Consider the following 12,613-nt stretch of genomic DNA (forward strand, 5'->3'; position numbering starts at 1 on the left):
ATGCACCTACACACAATACCCACCCATGCACCTGCACACAATACTCACCCATACACCTGCACACAATACTCACCCATGCACCTGCACACAATACCCACCCATGCACCTGCACACAATACTCACCCATGCACCTGCACACAATACCCACCCATGCACCTGCACACAATACCCACCCATGCACCTGCACACAATACTCACCCATGCACCTGCACACAATACTCACCCATACACCTGCACACAATACTCACCCATGCACCTGCACACAATACTTACCCATACACCTGCACACAATACCCACCCATGCACCTGCACACAATACTCACCCATACACCTGCACACAATACTCACCCATGCACCTGCACACAATACTCACCCATGCGCCTGCACACAATACTCACCCATGCACCTGCACACAATACTCACCCATGCACCTGCACACAATACTCACCCATGCACCTGCACACAATACTCACCCGTGCACCTGCACACAATACTCACCCGTGCACCTGCACACAATACTCACCCATGCACCTGCACACAATACTCACCCATGCACCATACAAGTTTCTCTCATTAACGAGTTACCTAACCACATCTACTCAATGCAGGCCCACGGGAAGCACCCTTTTGCAGTTTAAAAATTTCCACTTCTCATGCTTCTTATCTATTATAGATTTAATTGGGTTAAACCACACTTGCAGCAGTATTCTTAACTGCTCTTATGTACCATCCCAAAATCTGCTACCTTAACACACAAGTGTCAATGTCATGTTGGCCAAGACTACACACAAATACAACAAGTTGACATGTGTCAACTCTCCTACATCTATGTTCTTATGTATTTAAATACCAGTGTTGTGTTTGTCAACATGTGACTCTCAATACATTTAAATTGACATGTTTTTGGGAGTCCAGGACATTATTGAATGAAGCCACTCAATGTCCACATCCACCAATGGTCTTCATTTATATTTAACACGAGCTTACTCCTATTACAACTTTGTAAACCATTATTTCATGACCCTACAAAGCTCACACGTTATTAGTAGACACGTTATGACATCTATTACCAAAACTGCTGTGAAAACATTGCACATTACACACATGACTAAAGGGAAAAATAAATGTCATTGTTTGGTGTTGGTCTCTGCACCATTGTCCGTTTCACAAAATAAAAGTAGATACAAGAAACAAACACCAGCACCACAAAAATATTCCTACATCAGCAACATCTGGACCAGAACAGGTGGCTGACGCAGGGACAGGCCATGCTATACTGAATGTCCACTCCCACTAATCACGGTAACCAGGGATAGGCAAACAGAGCCAGGAATCGCGCATTTTCAAATGAGCTCCTTCATATCGTGGTACCTTCAGCACGGGCCCAGATTGAGTTTGGGCCAAAAAACATGGGTGCACAAAACAAGGAGAAAAATTGGAAGAACATCATAGAAATAAAATCAATAGGGAGTAGCCACCACCTCACTCTTTCCTCCCTCGTTTAGCCTTGCAGATTTCCTTCTGGCTGGTCTTGGAGGTGGAATTGGGGGTTCCATGGAAGGACAAGGAGGTGGGGGACTTGGCCCAACAGGGGATTGAGCTGATTTTGTTGCTGCACAATGGGCAACCACTAGTGCCCGGGTGGTACTAATGAGTTTCCCTAATAAATAAGGTACTTGTGTATTAGCACGGCACCCATGATATTAAGTTAAGTCGTACGACATATAATCGCATAAAATTGCGATTTTTAATTGTATAAGCACCCTAATGGGGGCTTACAATGTTAAATGCACCCCCACGTCACCCCCACTATGAACGCCAACCAGAAGCGTGGTGAGCGCAGCGTGCCCCGCGAGGGGACGCGGAATACATGTAAAGTAATACGCGTCCCCTCGCGTGGGGGTATGAAAATGTCGGAAGACGCGAACCGCTGCGCTCGCCACGCTTCGGGTTAGCGTTGATAGTGGGGGTGCCGTTGGGGGTGCTTTTAACATACTATGCACCCATCACGGTTAATTATCTTCTAGGGGGCACTTTTAACATTGAAAAACCCATTAGGGTGCTTATACAATTTTAAATCGCATACCAATGTTTATGCGATACAATGGCATAAAATGCGATGGTATACAATTTAAAATTGTATACCATCGCCTGCCATCGCGTAACATCGCATCGCATACCATCGTATGCCTTATGGTCTGCGATACGATGGGCACGGCTAGGAAACAAGTACCATAAATAATTTTGCCAGCTTTCTTGGGAGTCAGCAATGCGGCTGAGTACTCCCAAGATTTTATCCTGCAGCGCAGCAGCAAGTATCCCCTGCTGGTCATGTGTGTGTTGTGGCCCCTCAGCTTCCAGCTGCGGATCCCGCTGAAGCATTGGTGGCTGGGCCTCAGCGGTGACATCTTTAAATAAAGAAAACAATGTCAGCATCATATAACATTTACATTTTAATAAACACAAACCAAGTAAGTTTCCCATTTACCGGGAGCTTGCTGTCCTTGGTTGCCGCACCCTAGATCTCCTCTACTGCAATGCAGACTTGGGCGAGGATTTCCAGGGGGCCAGTGGCAAATGCAGGATTTTTAGAGGAGGGGTTTCCAAATGTAATCCTAAATCTCCCACTCTGCAGAGCATTGGAGTTAAAGGCCCATACACACTGGGCAACTTTAAGCTGAAAGCCGCTCAAAACAGCAGGTTTCAGCTCAAAGCCGCCCAGTGTGCATGTCCCGGCGATGAGCGCTGCTTCGCAATCCCGCATCATCACTGGGAAAGCTGCTCATCTGCTGGTAATACCAGCAGATGAGCGGCTTTGAGGACGGCTTTGCATACCGCTGCTTTCTCTCCCCTCCGTCGGCGCAAGGCAGGGGGAAAGCCGCTCAGTGTGTGTGTGTGCACTGAAAGGCTTTCCCCCCAGCGATGAACGCTATCGTCGTATCCATAAGCCACAGTTGCCTCCCCTCCTGCATCCTGCACGAGACTCCCTGACATAGCAGCAATCTCCCTCTCTCCCTCATTAGTCTAACAATCTCCCTCATGTCACCTAGCCCACATTACACTGTTACACCATAGTTACCTCCCCTCCTGCATTCTGCAGGAGACTCCCTGACATAGCAGCAATCTCCCTCATTAGTCTAGCAATATCCCTCATGTCACCTAGCCCACATTACTCTGTTACATCATAGTTACCTCCCCTCCTGCATTCTGCAGGAGACTCCATGACATAGCAGCAATCTCCCTTATTAGTCTAGCAATCTCCCTCATGTCAGCTAGCCCACATTACACTGTTACATTATAGTTACCTCCCCTCCTGCATTCTGCAGGAGACTCCATGACATAGCAGCAATCTCCCTCTCTCCCTCATTAGTCTAGCAATCTCCCTCATGTCACCTAGCCCACATTACACTGTTACACCATAGTTACCTCCCCTCCTGCATTCTGCAGGAGACTCCCTGACATAGCAGCAATCTCCCTCATTAGTCTAGCAATATCCCTCATGTCACCTAGCCCACATTACTCTGTTACATCATAGTTACCTCCCCTCCTGCTTTCTGCAGATGACTCCCTGACATAGCAGCAATCTCCCTCTCTCCCCCATAAGTCTAGCAATCTCCCTCATGTCACCTAGCCCACATTACACTGTTACAGCATAGTTACCTCCCCTCCTACATTCTGCAAGAGACTCCCTGACATAGCAGCAATCTCCCTCTCTCCCTCATTAGTCTAGCAATTTCCCTCATGTCACCTAGCCCATATTACATTGTTACATCATAGTTACCTCCCCTCCCGCATTCTGCAGGAGACTCCCTGACATAGCAGCAATCTCCCTCTCTCCCTCATTAGTCTAGCAATCTCCCTCATGTCACCTAGCCCACATTACACTGTCACATTATAGTTACCTCCCCTCCCAAATTCTGCAGGAGACTCCCTGACATAGCAGCAATCTCCCTCATTAGTCTAGCAATCTCCCTCATGTCACCTAGCCCGCATTACACTGTTACATCGTAGTTACCTCCCCTCCTGCATTCTGCAGGAGATTCCCTGACATAGCAGCAATCTCCCTCATTAGTCTAGCAACCTCCCTCATGTCACCTAGCCCACATTACACTGTTACATCATAGTTACCTCCCCTCCTGGATTCTGCAGGAGACTCCCTGACATAGCAGCAATCTCCCTCTCTCCCTCATTAGTCTAGCAATCTCCCTCATGTCACCTAGCCCATATTACACTGTTACATCATAGTTACCTCCCCTCCTGCATTCTGCAGGAGACTCCCTGACATAGCAGCAATCTCCCTCTCTCCCTCATTAGTCTAGCAATCTCCCTCATGTCACCTAGCCCACATTACACTGTTACATCATAGTTACCTCCCCTCCTGCATTCTGCAGGAGATTCCCTGACATAGCAGCAATCTCCCTCATTAGTCTAGCAACCTCCCTCATGTCACCTAGCCCACATTAACCCACAATGGGGTATAAGGGATCCTCCACAGGACTGATACAAGGCATCTATATACCATTAAATTGGCTAATTGGGAATACAATATTTGCACTATGGTCTGCTTTTTCCTTTATACTTAGGGTCATCCAAAGTGACCCACACATTTAATTGTGTCAGTGTATGAATTCTATATGTGTATTTTCGCCAGGGTTTTTACAAAAATTGTTTTACTGCAGGATGTGGTGGCAGCTATACTGATCATATTACATACCCGTGCTATTGTCATAATTTAACGCACTTGCCAAGAGGAGGGGGGTCTCCGGGCAACCAGAAACCCCCATGCGTTTGCCTATGGGGATGGTCAACTTTAGTTTTCGGAAACCTTTCACCCAATTTTTTTTTCAGTTTTGAAAAAAATAGGTTACACAATAAGGTGGCAATTGTTACAAAATATATATTGTTCGTTTGTTAAACATAAAACATCTTTTGACAATACAAAAAATGTCAGATTCAAAATGTCCCACAATCTTTTCGGCGTTAAATTTTTAATAATTTATAATAATGAATATAGAAAACATATATTTTAGAATAAGTATTGCTACATACTGCAAAACATTTCCCACACGTTGTCACAAGATTATTTTTTGTTTTATTTTAGGCCCCAAACATGGATGTGATTGCAAACGAATCAACCTGAATAAGGGCCAATGACCGGAGGTCTGAGTATCCTGTAAGCTGCTGTGGGACTGTACTGACCAGGATACTGCATCATATATTAATGAAATAACCAGGATTCTGTACTTGATTGATTATATATATTTTTTTATGAATTGCGGTTCTTGAACAGAATGTGCTTTTTTAACAGTGTTTGACACGTGTTTATTGATTTATGCCTACATTGTTTTACTCTATATGAATAATTTGTTATAAACCATATAGCGCTCTATAGCGTATCCAACCTGCACTGTATCCAACCAGCTCTGTATCCAACCTGCACTATATCCAATCTGCTCTGTATCCTGCACTATATCCAACCTGCTCTGTATCCCACACTGTATCCAACCTGCTCTGTATCCAAACTGCTCTGTATCCCGCACTGTATCCAAACTGCTCTGGATCCCCCACTTTATCTTACCCACACTGTATCCAACCTGCTCTGGATCCCCCACTGTATCTTACCCACACTGTATCCAACCTGCTCTGGAACTCACACTGTGTTTAACCTGCTCTCGATCCCGCACTGTATCCAACCTGCTCTGTACCCAGCACTGTATCCAACATGCACTGTAGCCCGCACTGTATCCAACCTGCTCTGTATCCCACACTGTATCAAACCTGTACTGTATCCAACCTGTACTGTATCCAACCTGCTCTGTATCCCGCACTGTATCCAACCTGCTCTGTATCCCGCACTGTATTCAACCTGCTCTGGATCCTACTCTGTATTCAACCTGTTTTGGATCCCACACTGTATCCAACCTGCTCTGGAACCCACACTGCTCTGGATCCCGCACTGTATCCAACCTGCTTTGTATCCCGCACTGTATCCAACCTGCACTGTATCCCGCACTGTATCCAACCTGCTCTGTACCCCACACTGTATCAAACCTGTACTGTATCCAACCTGCTCTGTATCCAACCTGCTCTGAATCCCGCACAGTAGCCAACCTGTACTGTATCCAACCTGCTCTGTGTACCACACTGTATCTTACCCACACTGTATCCAACCTGCTCAGTATCCAGCACTGTATATATCCTGCACTGCATCCAACCAGCTCTATATCCAACTTGCTCTGTATCCAACCTTCTCTGTATCCCGCACTGTATCCAACCTGCTCTGTATCCAATCTTCTCTGTATCCTGCACTGTATGCAACCTGCTGTGTATCCCACACTGCATCCTGCACTGTATCCAACCTGCACAATATCCTGCATTGTATCTGATGAGCACTAACCCGCACACAGTATCTGACCGGCACTGTATCCGACACACTATACGGGCATGAATCGAACCTGATTGCACAGACGCAAATTCGTTAAGCTGCCTCCCGCAGTGAAATTCCACCTGGCAAAATATGGCTCCAATGTGAGCGAGGAAGCAATTTTGTATGCAAACTACTTTCAATAGCACACCTGCGGCACTTCCATTAAATCTCCATAAGCCTTTCCGCATATCCGATGAGCCGCCCCACTGTACCGCCCAGTAGAGACTAATGTATAATACTCAGAGACCTGGCATCTGAACCGGTCCTGAGCCTCACAGCAGGCGTTGAGACTACCAGCAGCCTTACCCTAGCGGGAAGATGAAGGGGAGACTACATGGAGCTGCCCAGAACACCAGAGACCCCGCAGAGGCGATCTTCATTTAAATTATTATCCACGTGCCGTGGGAATGGTGTGGAAGCGTAGGCAGATGACCGTTCTCGCTGAAGCCGGTATCTGAGCACCTTTTTGGGGGTACTCTCTGCTCTCTCAGGAGCCAGGGAGTTCTCTCCATAAGGTGGAAGTTTCCCGGACACTCTGAGTTAGGTAATGAAAGCTACCAGTCCTCCTCCTCATCTGTGAGAACAGCAGTGAAGGTATTTCTCATCGTTCTGTTCTGCAGCAGTGTGGGCTTGAGGTGGGTGTATAAATCTGTGTATCATCCTTTCTGTGTCATCAGATGTTTTTCCACTGAAGAATGCTGAACTTTTACGTCTGTTCATTAAAACTTGTGTGTTGTATATGAAATACCCGGCCTTCCCCCGCTCCGCGACTTCCTGCTCGGTCATGTTAGGTGTATTTATACCTCTGCCCTTCTTAGGCCTGGTGTTATGACTTGTGGCTATGAGCAGGGACTCCAAGAAGGGAGGGCATTGGTGGGGCATGATAGAGGGTGCGGAATGTGGAGGGGAGGGAGGAATTGGCAGTGGGCCCATGACTGGCAGACAAACGGGGGTGGGGCCGGGATGGGGCGGGGTCTATGCACCATCCTGGGCGTGATTACATATAGCCGAGCGGCAACCTCCAGCCATCTATGCCGACGCAGCACAAGCGCACACGGCCGGCCATACCAACCAGTGGGAGGAAATAAAAAATCATTGCCATCGGATGCCATCCATCGATGGCATAAAACTAATCCAACCTTGTCTGTCGATACCCAAAACATCGAGCACTAGGTCCCAACCATTTTTTTGGGAACATCAATAGTCGATGGCCATCCCAAGCTGAGGGAGGGGCTGCTGGGACATCAGACGGCGAGCCCTGTGCCCTCATGTGCCATGTACTCCCTGTGGTGGTGTGTGTGCCCTCATGTGCTCCCTGTGGTGGTGTGTGCCCTCATGTGCCCCCTGTGGTGGTGTGTGCCCTCCTGTGCCATGTGCTCCCTGTGGTTATGTGCCGCCATGTGCTCCCTGTGGTTATGTGCCCTCCTGTGCCATGTGCTCCCTGTGGTTGTGTGCCCTCCTGTGCCATTTGCTCCCTGTGGTGGTGTGTGCCCTCCTGTGCCATGTGCTCCATGTGGTTGTGAGCCCTTCTGTGCCATGTGCTCCCTGTGGTGGTGTGCCCTCCTGTGCCATGTGCTCCCTGTGGTTGTGAGCCCTCCTGTGCCATGTGCTCCCTGTGGTGGTGTGCCCTCCTGTGCCATGTGCTCCATGTGGTGGTGTGCCCTTCTGTGCCATGTGCTCCCTGTGGTTGTGAGCCCTCCTGTGCCATGTGCTCCCTGTGGTGGTGTGCCCTCCTGTGCCATGTGCTCCATGTGGTGGTGTGCCCTCCTGTGCCATGTGCTCCCTGTGGTGGTGTGCCCTTCTGTGCCATGTTCTCCCTGTGGTTGTGAGCCCTCCTGTGCCATGTGCTCCCTGTGGTGGTGTGCCCTCCTGTGCCATGTGCTCCCTGTGGTTGTGAGCCCTCCTGTGCCATGTGCTCCCTGTGGTGGTGTGCCCTCCTGTGCCATGTGCTCCATGTGGTGGTGTGCCCTCCTGTGCCATGTGCTCCCTGTGGTTGTGAGCCCTCCTGTGCCATGTGCTCCCTGTGGTGGTGTGCCCTCCTGTGCCATGTGCTCCATGTGGTGGTGTGCCCTCCTGTGCCATGTGCTCCCTGTGGTGGTGTGCCCTCCTGTGCCATGTGCTCCCTGTGGTTGTGAGCCCTCCTGTGCCATGTGCTCCCTGTGGTGGTGTGCCCTCCTGTGCCATGTGCTCCATGTGGTGGTGTGCCCTCCTGTGCCATGTGCTCCCTGTGGTGGTGTGCCCTCCTGTGCCATGTGCTCCCTGTGGTTGTGAGCCCTCCTGTGCCATGTGCTCCCTGTGGTGGTGTGCCCTCCTGTGCCATGTGCTCCATGTGGTGGTGTGCCCTCCTGTGCCATGTGCTCCCTGTGGTGGTGTGCCCTTCTGTGCCATGTGCTCCCTGTGGTTGTGAGCCCTCCTGTGCCATGTTCTCCCTGTGGTGGTGTGTGCCCTCCTGTGCCATGTGCTCCATGTGGTGGTGTGCCCTCCTGTGCCATGTGCTCCATGTGGTGGTGTGCCCTCCTGTGCCATGTGCTCCCTGTGGTGGTGTGTGCCCTCCTGTGCCATGTGCTCCATGTGGTGGTGTGCCCTCCTGTGCCATGTGCTCCCTGTGGTGGTGTGCCCTCCTGTGCCATGTGCTCCCTGTGTTTGTGAGCCCTCCTGTGCCATGTGCTCCCTGTGGTGGTATGCCCTCCTGTGCCATGTGCTCCATGTGGTGGTGTGCCCCCCTGTGCCATGTGCTCCATGTGGTGGTGTGCCCTCCTGTGCCATGTGCTCCCTATGGTGGTGTGCCCTCCTGTGCCATTTGCTCCCTGTGGTGGTGTGCCCTCCTGTGCCATGTGCTCCATGTGGTGGTGTGCCCTCCTGTGCCATGTGCTCCATGTGGTGGTGTGCCCTCCTGTGCCATGTGCTCCCTGTGGTGGTGTGTGCCCTCCTGTGCCATGTGCTCCCTGTGGTGGTGTGCCCTCCTGTGCCATGTGCTCCCTGTGGTTGTGAGCCCTCCTGTGCCATGTGCTCCCTGTGGTGGTGTGCCCTCCTGTGCCATGTGCTCCATGTGGTGGTGTGCCCTCCTGTGCCATGTGCTCCATGTGGTGGTGTGCCCTCCTGTGCCATGTGCTCCCTGTGGTGGTGTGTGCCATTTGCTCCCTGTGGTGGTGTGTGCCCTCCTGTGCCATGTGCTCCATGTGGTGGTGTGCCCTTCTGTGCCATGTGCTCCCTGTGGTTGTGTGCCCTCCTGTGCCATTTGCTCTCTGTGGTGGTGTGTGCCCTCCGGTGCCATGTGCTCCATGTGGTGGTGTGCCCTCCTTTGCCATGTGCTCCCTGTGGTGGTGTGCCCTCCTGTGCCATGTGCTCCCTGTGGTGGTGTGCCCTTCTGTGCCATGTGCTCCCTGTGGTTGTGTGCCCTCCTGTGCCATTTGCTCTCTGTGGTGGTGTGTGCCCTCCGGTGCCATGTGCTCCCTGTGGTGGTGTGCCCTCCTGTGCCATGTGCTCCCTGTGGTGGTGTGCCCTCCTGTGCCATGTGCTCCCTGTGGTTGTGTGCCCTTCTGTGCCATGTGCTCCCTGTGTCTATGGGCATTCAGAGAGGTGACCTGGACAATGAACTTCTTAGACAAGAAACAAGGCTCATCTGCTAGACACAATGTCCCCGAAAGGACTAAATGAAGAAAACAACTACAGTATGTGGCATTTTTATATCGCCAATTCATAGATACAGACATAGGCCCTTATTCTAATCGGCTCGGTACGGCCCGCGTGCGGCCGTACCGCCGATGTTTTCTCTCTGCACATGCGCAGAGGTCACTCTGCGCATGTGCAGGGGAATTCTCCGTGTTAAAAATTTAGACGCCGCAAAGGGGGCGTATAGGGGCGTGAGGGGCTTCATCCCCTCATTTCCCTATGTGTACGCCCCGCGTTTCATGGGCGTTCCCATGCAAACGCGGGGCGTACGCATGGTAATGAGGGCATGACGCCACTCATGGGGGCGGAAAGCTGACGTCGCCGGATGTCAGCTTTCAGCCCCCATACAAGCTACCACACGGACGATTGTCCGTGTGGTCTCAGCTTGCGGGAGCTGCCGCGGCGTGCGGTCCTGCCTTCGATGGTCGTCGACCATCGAATGCAGGGGGCAGCTCCCAGCATGGTGGAGGCGTACGCCTCCACCATTTTCGTGCGGTTCGCCAGCCGTCCGTGTACGGACGGCCGTGGCGAACCGTATGGTGGGCGGGGATTCGTCTGGTGCGGTCGGAGCCGCATATGCGGCTCGACCGCACCAACCAGAATAAGGGCCATAAACGCCTTCTTCTGGATCTCATTGAAATTCACTCTTTAAATTTATCTGCCATTTTAGATTTACTTATTACAGCTGCCTTACACACATACTGTACCTCTAGATTATTGCCCAGATGTCAATGCGAATCAAATTATAACATAGGCATCAGTTCACCAAACGGTAATCAGTAGCGGTTCCAATTGCACTAAGAGTTCAACAGGAGGAGCACTGGTCGACAAAGGTGGCGATACCCTGCCCTGCGATAACGGTGCGGTCAGGTAATAGTACATAGGAAAATGCGGTAAAATGGGGGTTTTACCGCATTTCCCCTTTAGGACATCTCGCCCACAAACACTGTTTGTTACAAATAAATGTATTAATACAAGTGTTAATTAAAGATATCTGCAGGATATATTGAATAAAGGCCCATACACACTGGGCAACTTTGGGCTGAAAGTCGCTCAAAACAGCATGTTTGAACGGCTTTCAGCTCAAAGCCGTCCAGTGTGTATGGCCCGGCGATGAGCGTTGCAGTGTGCTCCCGCATCATCCCCGGAAAAGCCGCTCATCTGCTGGTTATACCAGGTTATACCAGCAGATGAGTGGCTTTGCATAGCACTGCATTATGCAAAGCCATCCTCCCCCCTCCATCGGGGCCGGGCAGGGGAAAAGCCGCCCAGTGTGTATGCCCAGCGATGAGCGTTGCGGCCTGCTCCCGCATCATTGCTGGAAAAGAAGCTCATCTGCTGGTTATACCAGCAGATGAGCGGCTTTGAGGACGGCTTTGCATATCGCTGCACTATGCAAAGCCGTCCTACCCCCTCCATCGGTGCCGGGCAGGGGGATAGCAACTCAGTGTGTATGAACCTGCGCTGCCAGCAAGACACCTTATTTTTAACACACTTTATTCCTACTTTGTTGTCACTTTCTTGTTATGCTGTCTTGTGTGTTTTAAATTTTGCAATTTTTAAATTAAACCAATATACAGTAGGTACATTTTTATGCTTAGAGACCTTATAGGCGCACCACATTATTGACAATCTTTCTCTGCCTTGACATACAATCAGGGCTGGATTAACAATGGGCCTGATGGAGCTACAGCTCCAGGCCCACTCTCTAAATAGGCCCATTTTGTAGCTGAGGGCCTGGGCTTTCCAACGAGCCCTGCCCCACGTCACTAGCCTCCCGGGAACCGGAGATACCGTCAGACAAAGCTGGAACGTTTTCCCCATAGGATAACATGGGACCCGCTAATTCCGACCCCCACCCGGTTCCAATGGCTGCCAGTTCCCCCTCTGGCATCACAGAAGCTTGTGGTTGATCTCATTCAAACCCATATCGCTGGGCCTTCAATCTGATATCAGGTCCATATGGGTTCATTGGTTCTAGAGATATTGCGGGTAAACCAATTTTTTCATTTCTGAAATGTAATTTCATGGCTGTTCATGTTGTTTGAGGACAGATTTCTCTGGAAGCAAACGGCACAGTTTCACGGGACCAAAATCATTCAAAGCCCATTTAAAAGTTCTTAAATATGATACTGGTCTCATGTAAATGGGCCAGTTGGTTCCAAAAATATAGCTGGTTGGTTATAGGGGGGGGGGGGGGGGGGGGGGGGGGGGGGGGCAGTTTTCTCTCCCCCTCAAACCAGAAAATGCAGGTGTAAAAGGGTCCGGGAATGTCCCTGCATGATCCTGGGACCATATTCCTGGGTAAATCCCTGCATTTTCTGGTGTGAAAGGGGTATTATTTCAAATAGTTGGGACATGCAGTGCTCTGAATACAGCAGGGCAGCCCCCTGCTCTCTGCCCAGCTGTCAATAGCTGTCATTTGTGCCCGGCGGCGGCTGTCCCCCAGTTACTGCGAGCATGTATTCCCCTTGGCAATGAGCATGTAATCCCACATGGCAACAAGCATAGAAC

At 50.5% G+C, this 12,613-nt stretch overlaps 2 long non-coding RNA genes across 2 annotated transcripts in view; one reads left to right on the forward strand and one right to left on the reverse strand.

Annotated features, from left to right (window-relative positions):
* LOC146064861 (uncharacterized) overlaps positions 1-12,613 on the forward strand; it is a 34,713-nt gene that overhangs the window by 18,793 nt on the left and 3,307 nt on the right. Inside the window, exon 2 of the long non-coding RNA XR_014471864.1 lies at positions 5,102-5,173. This is a non-coding gene — a long non-coding RNA (uncharacterized LOC146064861). The remainder of the gene's footprint in view (positions 1-5,101; positions 5,174-12,613) is intronic.
* LOC146064859 (uncharacterized) overlaps positions 1-12,613 on the reverse strand; it is an 82,163-nt gene that overhangs the window by 11,288 nt on the left and 58,262 nt on the right. The gene's annotated exons all lie outside the window — the stretch shown is intronic.

This window comes from Crinia signifera, chromosome 3, assembly GCF_055691185.1.
Source record: "Crinia signifera chromosome 3, ASM5569118v1, whole genome shotgun sequence".
In the NCBI taxonomy this organism is placed as follows: domain Eukaryota; kingdom Metazoa; phylum Chordata; class Amphibia; order Anura; family Myobatrachidae; genus Crinia; species Crinia signifera.